The sequence below is a fragment of the Taudactylus pleione genome, unplaced genomic scaffold, assembly GCF_031769625.1.
Source record: "Taudactylus pleione unplaced genomic scaffold, aTauple2 ptg000184l, whole genome shotgun sequence".
NCBI classification, from domain to species: Eukaryota; Metazoa; Chordata; class Amphibia; order Anura; family Myobatrachidae; genus Taudactylus; species Taudactylus pleione.
This window is the reverse complement of record NW_028284586.1, coordinates 3,684,659-3,695,350: the sequence shown is the minus strand read 5'-3', so window position 1 is coordinate 3,695,350 and position 10,692 is coordinate 3,684,659. Positions and strand designations below refer to the sequence as shown.

At 42.8% G+C, this 10,692-nt stretch overlaps 1 pseudogene; it reads left to right on the top strand.

Annotated features, from left to right (window-relative positions):
• Positions 1-2,171: 2,171 nt before the first annotated feature.
• LOC148519707 (uncharacterized) lies at positions 2,172-5,763 on the top strand (annotated as a pseudogene).
• The last annotated feature ends 4,929 nt before the right edge of the window (positions 5,764-10,692 follow it).

The window sequence follows — 10,692 nt, the reverse complement described above, 5'->3', positions numbered from 1 at the left end:
GGCAAACATCGCCTATCATCAGTTAACATCCATTCCATTCATAAGAAGCTGCAATACAAGATCAGTCCGATAAGAACATCCGGCCCCACCATCAGTCCGAGTTATGTAATGTGGCAAACATCGCCTATCATCAGTTAACACACTTATGTTCTCCAAAGCTCTGAAAGTACTGGAGACAGAGATTGAGGCACTCACAGTATCTAATTAACTAAGGTATGGTAAGATAAGGTAAGTTAATAAACAAATGTAAAAACTCTTCTTTTCCTAGACAAAATATTAATACAAATAGAAAAATACTAAATAATATACTAAGCAAAAAATAGTAAAATAATAAAAATAGAAAATAAGTCTTATTTACATTTTTGGTTAATATTTTCAGATGTGCATTTTTAATCAACTTAGTTGCATAACTTGTTATATTACAATTTAAATGTTTAAATATTTCAATTAATAATGTAAATATTATATAGTGAGACATATAATGAATAACATCAGAGGAGTGAGACTGGCCGGCTAGTTAGGGGAGGTGGAGGCCGGACCCTTAACCCTTCATTAATATGTCTCATTATATAAATATGCAATAATAAACAATAAAATAAATTCTAAATTTGGACAAAAGAAACTAAATAAATAACATCAAAGGAGTGAGATTGGCCGGCTAGTTAGGAGAGGTGGAGGCCGGACCCTTCATTAAAATGTTTAATCGGACCAATTTGTTGTTAATGTTATATAAATATTCAATAGCAAAATACTATATTGTAAATAAAACAATTTCTATATTTAGATAAAATAAACTTAATAATAAAATAATAAATATAATTATTTTCATTGTATATGTTTTGCAAATATTTTTAGACATGCATATTTTATTTCATTAAGATTTTATAGTAGATATTAAAATAGATTAAATATTAAAATGAATAATGAAAATATTATGTAGAAAGTTAAATAATGAAAAACTTCGGAGGAGAGTAAACTTATTAAATAACATCAGAGGAGTGAGATTGGCCGGCTAGTTAGGGGAGGTGGAGGCCGGACCCTTAATTAAAATGTTTAATCTAGACCAATTTGTTGTTAATGTTATATAAATATACACTAGCAGAATACTGTATTGTAAATAAAACAATTTCTAGATTTAGGGAAAATAGACTTAATAACAAAAAAATAAATAATAGTATTATTTTAATTTTATATGTTTTGAAAATATCTTTAGACATGCATATTTTATTTAATTAATATTTAATAATAAATATTAAAATAGTTTTAAACATTAAACTTGATAATGAAAATATTATCTAGTAAGTTATATAATGAAAAACATCGGAGGAGTGAGACTGGCTGGATAGACAGGGGAGGTGGAGGCCGGACCATTAACTAAAATATTTTATTTAGGCCAATATTTAGGACAAAATAAACTTAATAATAAAATAATAAATACAAATAATAGTATAATTTAAGTATGTTGTGCAAACATATTTTAAGCATGCACATTTTATTTAATGCACGTTATATTAAATATTAACATTAAAATTAATAATGAAAACATAATATGGTAAGACATGTAATGAATAACATCTGAGGAGAGACTGGTCGGGTAATCAGGGGAGGTGGAGGCCGGACTCCATTTAGGCCAATTTGTTATTAAAATAATATCTATATTTAGACAAAATAAACTTTATTTGAGGGACATTAAACCACGAGTGTTTTTAGTGTTGCCAGTGTAATACGGTGTTGGTTAGCGCCCTTCTAAGATTAGATGGTCTTAGGCAGCCAATGAATACTCATAGGGGGGTGGTCCAGGGGTATTTAAGGGAGAGCTTCATGTAAATCTGTCTAATTCTTCCAGTTTTTTCCAGGACAGAGAAGTGCATTTACAGTTTATTCTACTGATAATATTTAGTTCTTTCATTCAATTCTTTCTTCTACTCTATATTGATTCTCCTCCTCTCCTCACTCTCCCTGTCATTGTTAATATCCCTTTTATTCTCCTTCATCCTTCCTATTTCTCCTGTCTGCCATGCCTCACCCCCGACACATTTCAGGTCCCCCTGCCCCACTGGCCACATACCTTCTGGATGGGAGCTCTGCGGATGCAGGACGACTTGGCGACACCTGCGTCGCCTCCGGTAGCACCTGACTTGTTGTCCTGTTCCCTGGACTCTAGCAAGGCCATGGCTGCGCTACGTATGTTGTCATCTTTGGCGGGCACGCTGACTCCTTTGTTGTCAGCCACGTCGGTCTCTCCTTGTGCTTGTGTAACACTGTCCTCGTCTCCGCCATCTCAAGTGCCTGCACAACCGGCCCCTTTGGCTGCCCAACTCCTTTCTGCTTTGGGCATACAGACCCCCATTCTATCGCCTCCTCTGGTTTCTGCTCCACCTCTACCTGTTATATCTCTTGCAGCACCTGTGTCTTTTGGTGTTGCTGTTGTTCCTGCAGGTACCTCTTCCACATCCATGACAGACGTGCCTGTTGCGGCAAACACTGGATTGGCTGCTGTTGCCTGTTCCGGTCCTCCCAGTGAGTTGTTTGCGCCTGCTCGTAAGGGTGGTAAGCGAGCGTATTCTTTGTCCTCGCCATCCAGCTCAGACACTGTTAGCTCAGGGGATAGGGGTAGGAAGCGGTCGAGTAGACGCTGTCGCCATTCCCTCCGTAGGTCTAAGAGGTCACACTCCTCTAATGAGCATATTTCTCCAGGGGCATCTAAGGGTGGCGTGGTGCACTGTGACAATACGGCTGTGCTTAGAGGGCTGCGGCGGAGGATCCATGACAACATTAATAGGGGAAAATATGTCAATGTTTTTACCCTTACGGCAAAAGCTAGGAAGGTACTCAGGGCGGTAAAACGCCACGGGGGTATGGGGGAAGAGACATATTGCTCGTACTTGAATTGGCAGGCGGGTGTCTTTATATTTGCTGCATCTGGAATCCCGCCCACAGGAACACTTTAATGCCATTAGGTATCTTCACTTGATGCATTCAATGTTCCGTTCTGTAAGTAACTCCTCCTGGAGGACATATGATTAGGAATTCCAACGTAAGCAGTCGGGTTCCTCGATCACTGATTTTGGTTGCAAGGACGTGGAGGTCTGGCTGGAGGTGACTCAGCCGGTCCCTGCCCCTTCGGTGCCTCCCCCTAGGCGCCCACAAGCTGCCTTCGAGGGCTCCCCCCATCGCTTACTACTGGATGGTGCTATGCTTTCAATGGTTCCAGCTGCACTGCAGGAGCCCGTTGCAGGTTCCGGCATGCTTGCCTTCGATGTGGGGTGCCTCACCCTGCAAAGGATTGCTTCCGTGCCAAGTCTGGTACCGCCCACGGCCATCCAGCTGCCAGTGTCGGATCTAAATAAGGCGACATCCCCTATACGCCTGAGTCGCATGCTGTGCTGGCTGTGGCTTTATCCCCATAGGGAGGTGGCTGAGTTTTAGTTTTGGGGTTTTTCACAACGGTTTTTGTTTACTTCTTTCTGGCCCTGTGTCTCTTGGTTATCCCAAGAATTTGAAGTCTGCGTCGGAGTTACCACAAGTTGTGCTCGCAAAAGTCATGAAGGAGGTAGAACTGGGACTGATGGCTGGTCTTTTCCTGACCCCCCCTTTGTCGGGCCTGGTTCTCTCACCTGTGGGCATCATCCATAAGAAGGAGTAGAGTAAATTTAGGCTCATTCAGCACCTGTCTTACCTGCATGGATCCTCGGTTAATGACGCTATTCCTTTGGAATTGTGTCACGTGCAGTTAAAGTCCTTCGACCAGGCTTTGGAGCTGGATCAGGCATCTGGCCCTGGGTCCTTGTTGGCTAAGATTGATGTTGAATTGACATTCTGCCTGTTGCCACTACACCCGGATACCTTTAGATTCATGGGTTTTCGCCTGCAGAATGGTTTCTACATAGACAAATGCTTGCCTATGGGCTGTTCCATATCATGCGCCTTTTTTGAGTGTTTCAACACATTCCTCCATTGGTGTGTTATTGCTGGCACAGGAGAGGTCAGGGTGGCCCACTACATCAATGATTTCCTGTGTATCGGTCCAGCTGATTCCCCTCGCTGCGGTAAGCTACTTTTTTCAATGCAGTCATTGTTTGTGTTTTCAGGGTCCCAGTCACGAGCGAAAAAATGGAGGGTCCAGTGACGCAGCTCTCCTTCCTGGGTATTGAGATCGATACCTTGGCTGGTTGCTGCCGTCTCATATTGGATATGTTGCGAGGGTCTTTTGTGTTTGCATTAACCGTGGGTATACTCACCCTGCATCAGGTGCAGTCCATGCTTGGACTTTTCCACTTTGCCTGCAGGGTCATTCCTATGGGGAGGATCTTTTGCCGGAAATTGGAAAGGTCTATTGCTAGCATCCTTCGCCCTCATTATTTTGTCCGTTTATCAGCTGAGATCAAGCGCGATTTGCTTGTTTGGAATGTGTTCCTTGCCCAGTTCAATGGTGTAAGTATATGGCCTGTCCCACCGCGCAGTAACACTTAGCTGCAACTATTTACAGGCGCGACTGGCTTTGGAGCTTACCTCAACGGTCTGTGGTGCGCTGCACCTTGGCTGTTGACGTGGGCTGCGGAAGGGTTCACTAACAATATGCTGTTGCTTGAGCTGTTCCCCATTGTAGTTGCTCTAGTACTCTGGGGGGACCGCTTGAGGAACACTAGCATCACATTTTGGTGTGACAACCAGGATGTAGTGCATGCGATCAATCGTCAGAGTTCATCATCTCTTCCGGTTGTTCGTCTGCTAGCGAGACTGGTGCTGCGTTGCCATGCTGCTGAATGTCCATTTTGTTGCCCGTCATGTGCCAGGTGTACAAAATGCGATGGCGGATGCTTTATCACAATTCAATTGGCACCGGTTTAGGGAGTAAGCTTCCCAGGCTGAGTTGTCTGGTGACCTGTGTCCTCATTATGTTTGGCAGATCGTCAGGCTGGCATGGAGGAACTAGCTTTAAGGGCCATTGCCCCCAGGACTTTGCGCTGTTATCAGGTGGGTTGGCTGGAATGGGAGCATTTCCATGTGTCGGTGGCCCAGGCAGGTAAGAGCTTGCAGCAAGTCATGCTGGCTTTTATTTGTGATCTGTACTCACAAGGGCGCTTGCTGTGATGTAGAGTATATATGCAGGCGTGTCGTTTATCTCTGGGTTATATGACATGCCCGATCCCTCAAGGTCCTTCTTTGTCTCGTTGGCTTTGAGGGGTTGGTCCAGGTCGACCCCTACAGCAGTCGACTCCAGGCATTCCATTGACATTTCCCTGTTGCATCGCTTGTTGGCTGCGGTCCTTGCAGTTTGTTTTTCACAGGTCGAATGCCTGTTATTTCAGTTGAGTTTTGCCATGGCTTTTTGCGGATGTGATTGTACGCCCAGGCGCAGTCCTTTGCCTTATAGGACGCTCCAAGACGGACCAGGCTGGTAGAGGGCGCTAGCTTTCCCTTCAACCATGTTCCATTCCTGCAGTATGTCGAGTGGCGCTGGTGCGCGCCTTCGAACATGTGCGTGGTGAACGAGATGGGGCATGGTTGATGCACAAGGATGGGTCCCCGGTTACGAAATACCAGTTTTGTCATGTCTTGAAGCGTTGCTTGGCATCTTTAGAGTTCGAGGCGGGTAAGTTCGGCACTCACTCATTAAGAAATGGAGCTGCTACAACTGCAGCTTCTGCTGGTTTATCCGACAGGGATATACAATCCCTGGGTCGGTGGCGCTCTGCTGTGTTTCGTCGCTATATTCGTCCGGGTTTATCTGTGTTCCAACATAGCTCACCGGAGGCCTAACCACTCGCCGACATACTGCGGGAGTCTATGAGGAATTTTTATTTTTCCCCCAGGGTCCAATTGGATTCTCAATGACATGACATGGCGTGATTAATAGTTTACTCCGGGGTTTTTTAGTTTTTGCCTCAAGTCCGGTTGGCTACGTTGTTCCCCTTCCCCTGCCCTTCTTTATGTTATGCTTCCATGTCTTGTTGGTATGGTGTGTGTGTGTTTTGGCTGCTTTGTATGTTTTTTTCTTTCCATGTTTACCTTTCTTATTCACATGTTTTCAGGTGGATTTTATGTGAAGCCGATCTGGGTGTTAGGGCATTCCTATATATTCTGGGCTGCTCGATCCCCATTAGCTTATGATACTAGCAGTTTCTCTCAGCCGCATTTAATTAGATGGTTAGGTTTTCGGGGGATGTGCTGGGACTCTCTTTTAGGTAGGTTTGTCTGCTGTGTGGTCTTATGGGTTGCCTAAGGTGATAGTGTTGCATCTGGGTGGGAATGACTTAGGTAAGCGAACTGCTGTAGATTTGCGCTCTGTTATCATGAGGGACTTTAATTTGATTGTGGAAGCTTTGTCTTACTGTAAGTTGGTGTGGTCCTTCATTGTCCCTAGGCGTGTGTGGAGGAATGCTGAGTCTGCTGCGTGACTTGATGTGGCTAGAGAGAAAGTCAATACTGCAGTGGGAGGGTACATGCTGGAGACTGGTGGTGGTGTGGTAGAGCATGTATTGATACAATTTCACGATATTCACTTGTATCGGGGTGATGGTGTGCACCTTAGTTCTGCAGGTCTGGCTATTTTTCTGGAAGGTATTTTCTGCTGGATACGGTGTTTCTGTGTGTAGGTTTGAGGTATGATGGTGGCGCATCGGTTTAGGCCTCGCTTGGCGGAAAAGAACTGCGCTTGGTTAGTTATGTTAGTAGTTATGCGTAGTGGGTGCGCTCTCCTTAAAAGTGGAGTAAGGTGCCAGCCAATTGTCCTCTATGGGAAATGGCTATACCACCCAGAAGGGTGCTAAGAAGAAAGACGAGTTGACCACCAATGCTTGGCTTTTGTGTGTGTGTTTGTTTGATCTGTTTGTGGTTATTATCATGTGCGTTCTTTTTGTGCCGTCACCAATATTAACTTATAATCAAAATTTTTAGTGTTTGTCAAAAATAAAATTGACAGATTTTAAAACGCCAACACTGTTGTCTGTGTATTTATTTTAGCAGTTAAGTTGCATTATTTATAAGGTATTATAAGGGTACACGAAAACAACATGTTAGTGAGTTTAGTATTCCCGAAGACTGACAATTAGGCATGAGGGACATTAAACCACGAGTGTTTTGAGTGTTGCCACAATAAGGTGTTGGTTAGCGCCCTTTTAAGTCAAGATGGTCTTAGGCAGCCAATGAATACTCATGGGGGGCGGCCTAGGGGTATTTAAGGGAGTGCTTCATGTAAATCTGTCTGTTTGTTCCAGGTTTTCCCACCCTCGCTCCCTCTTTGTTGTTTGATTGTATGTTTGAGGTTTGTTGTATGTTGCAGAAAAGAACAGCACTTGGTAAGTTATGTTAGTAATTATGCTTAGTGGGTGCGCTCTCCTTGAAAGAGTAAGGTGCCACATCCGGAAACCACTTTACCATCTGTATTACATATTTTGAGAGATTATGGAAAGATTTCTGGTTTTACCATTAATCATGATAAATCACAGGGTAAGTTACTAGGCTCCCAGGATCATCCCCCCCCCCCCCCCCTTGGTGTGCAGATCATAGGATTAAATGGACTTCCAATTCTATTAAATATCTTGGAATTTTCCTTCCCAAAAATATACATAATTTATATAGTTTGAACATACAAAAGATAATTAAAGAAGCACTAGGGGAATTGGAGAAAAGGCAACATTTAATGTTATCCTACCTGGGACGGGTACATATATTATAAATGAATACATTCCCAAAAATCCTTTACCCATTTCAGATGCTTCCGATTCTGCTGTGTGTAGCGGATAAAAAATGAATAAACTTCACATTTAGAAAATGTATCTGGCAGAATAGGAGACCACACATAAGTTAAATCAAACTACAACAGCCTATAGACAATGTGGGGGGATAAATCTTCCAGATGTAAAACTATACAGTATAACCAGGCAGGTGTTCCCGATACATCCAAGACTGGATTCACGGTACGGATCATTGCACAATTTCTGATATTGATCAATCCTTCTTACCACAACAGCACCTCTTATTGTTCTTACACAATCATCAACAGGAAATAACTCCCATAGTATATGCAAAATCCTCTCCTGATGTCTTCTTGGATCGTTTGGCACACACCAGACACACAATGGGTCTTAATAGCAATCACTCGCTATTTCTTCCATTGATAGCCAACCCCGAATTCCAAAATGGCCAAGCAGCGCAACCTTTCCTTTCCTGGTGTTCTAAAGGTATATCTCAGGTTACAGCATTAGTAGATCACACATCTCATTTAACTCTTCATATACAAGTAATGGCAGAAAAATATACCTAGCCCAAATCACACGCTCTAGCTATATATCAGCTCAGCATTATGCTAGCTCGATTGTGAGACATCTCTCTGCAAATGATTGGTGCAACCCTCTCAACATCACACTAACTAGACCATCGTCTGATGGAAAGGCCATATCTACATACTACCAAATATAACATGACCCTCTGGATCTCACAAAATCAAAGGCAGGTTTATTGATTCTCTATCAGGGGACCTAAAAAATCAATTACATAAAAGTTTTCACTCCACAAGTTGGTACGAAACCAGATTGTTATTGGGAGATGCACCAAAAACTATGCAAACAACGGTACTTTAGATTTTATTTGGTTGATGTGCCGGCCACGCCTATTGGCTTTGATTTCGATCTCTGATTTTACTACGTCTCTCTCACTCCTTTTCTGTATTGAGAAGTACTTTTGGTCTTGATTATATACATTATCTACTTTATTTCTCAATTATATAATGTTAATTGTGACACTGTTGAAGAAAACATTTTTGTGTCATTTTCCAATGTTCCTTACTGAAATAAAAATAAATAAAAATAAAAGAAAGAAAGCGTAAGGTGCCAGCCAATTGTCCTGGATGGGAAATGGCTATACCACCCTGAAGGGTGCTGAGCAGAAAGGAGAGTTGATCACCAATGCTTGGCTTGTGTGTGTCTGTGTTTGTCTGATTTGTTTGTGGTTATTGTCATGTGCGTTCTTTTTGTGCAGTCACTAATATTAGTTTAACTTATAGTCAAAAATGCAGGGGGAGACATCCCCCCTCCCACTGGAATTTACAGGCAGCCAGGTATCTCTGTATGCCTGCTGAAATCCCCCAAAGGAAATCATAGCCAGCTGAATGGCTTGTGACACCACAAATGACTATGAGGGGTTAACAGTGTCTGGTTTTATTGCCCTGATATGCTAAATCCCCTTGTCAATGTGATGGAGTAGCCTTTGTCCTAAGGGGTCTATGCCAGACACATGGGCACCGGAATCCTCACCTCTGGAGTGAGGTAAGACATGACCACTAACTTCACCCAATAGGGCTCAGGGGTGACACCTCATGGTGGGAAATAGCAAACTGAGGGTTTTGCAGGGAGTTCTGATCTGAGATCTGAGTGGAGTTCCTAGCCGGAGGGGCAGGATACAGGCAGGGCTGGGCACAGGAGTCGGGAGATCCTGCCAGCCTGCCGTCCACAGACCTGGCTATAAGGAGGAGGTCTGGCGAAAGATATGCAGCCAACGCGTATGCTACCACCGGAGCGGTCCCGAGGTGTGCGGCTGGTGTGCTAGCTGGAGCTAGGTGACTGGCCAGCATGCCCTGCTCTTGGCGAGCAGAGGACAATCAGGCCGGGAACAGTAAGTCAAGGACGGAAAAGCCATTTCCCTGAGAAGTGTGGAGTCACACAGCAGCCTCTCTCGAGCATAGTTTTCCCCAGCCAAGGCGGTTATGCAGGACACAGTAACTGTACACATTTCTACACTAACAGGGGCCTCTGCTGTAGGGACATATGTGTGGGGTCCCCAAAGTGTAGCTAATACTACTGGCATTTCTGTATATATTGTATAATAGTTTGTAGTTGCTGTTTTACATGTAGAATTAGTGTGTATGTAAATAAAGGTAACATACCTTTGCTATTGCCTCAGTTCCTGTGCGATCTAAAGGGACTCTTTAAAGGAACCGGGGTACTGTACAAGGTGGTGAAGGGCGATTAGGTGAAAATAATGCACGCATACACCCGGTATCCTCACAAGTTGCATTATTTATAAGGAATTATAAGGGTACACGAAAAATACATGTTAGTGAGTTTAGTGAATCTGCCCCAAGATCTCCCTCCACCAACTAGCTCAGACATTAAATCAAAGGCAACCATGTTGAATATATATATATATATATATATACCTCCTTCCCCACAAGTAATGTTTAATATTAAATTCATAGCTTTCACATTTTATAAACACACTTATTTCCCTCCAACCAGCCCCAATATCAAATTAATAACAAATAAAAAAAATCTTATTTTCCTAAAATGCACCAACAAAACTGTATAACCCAGCATGTAATAGTGATCCCATATTGCATCAATAGTGTCTACAATATGTTCATGGTACCACCAACCCATTACATTAATAATTACATTTTTTACAAAAAAACTTTGATACCACCAGTAGCCTGACATTACATAAATAGCCCCCCCAGTGTCCACATAAAAGTAACATCTGGACAGTAGAAACAAGTTGACTATTAAAGTGTTTGGAGAACACAGATTTGTCAGTATGGTAACACAGACTCCCTCATTTCCTTCCAATAACCCACCTCAAAGTGTAACCAATTGCGCTACATATAATACCTTAATAGGTAAAGCTACTGCTATTATACTGTAACTATTTTTATCTGCAGTATTTGATACATCACTATGTAATAAGACTGTATAT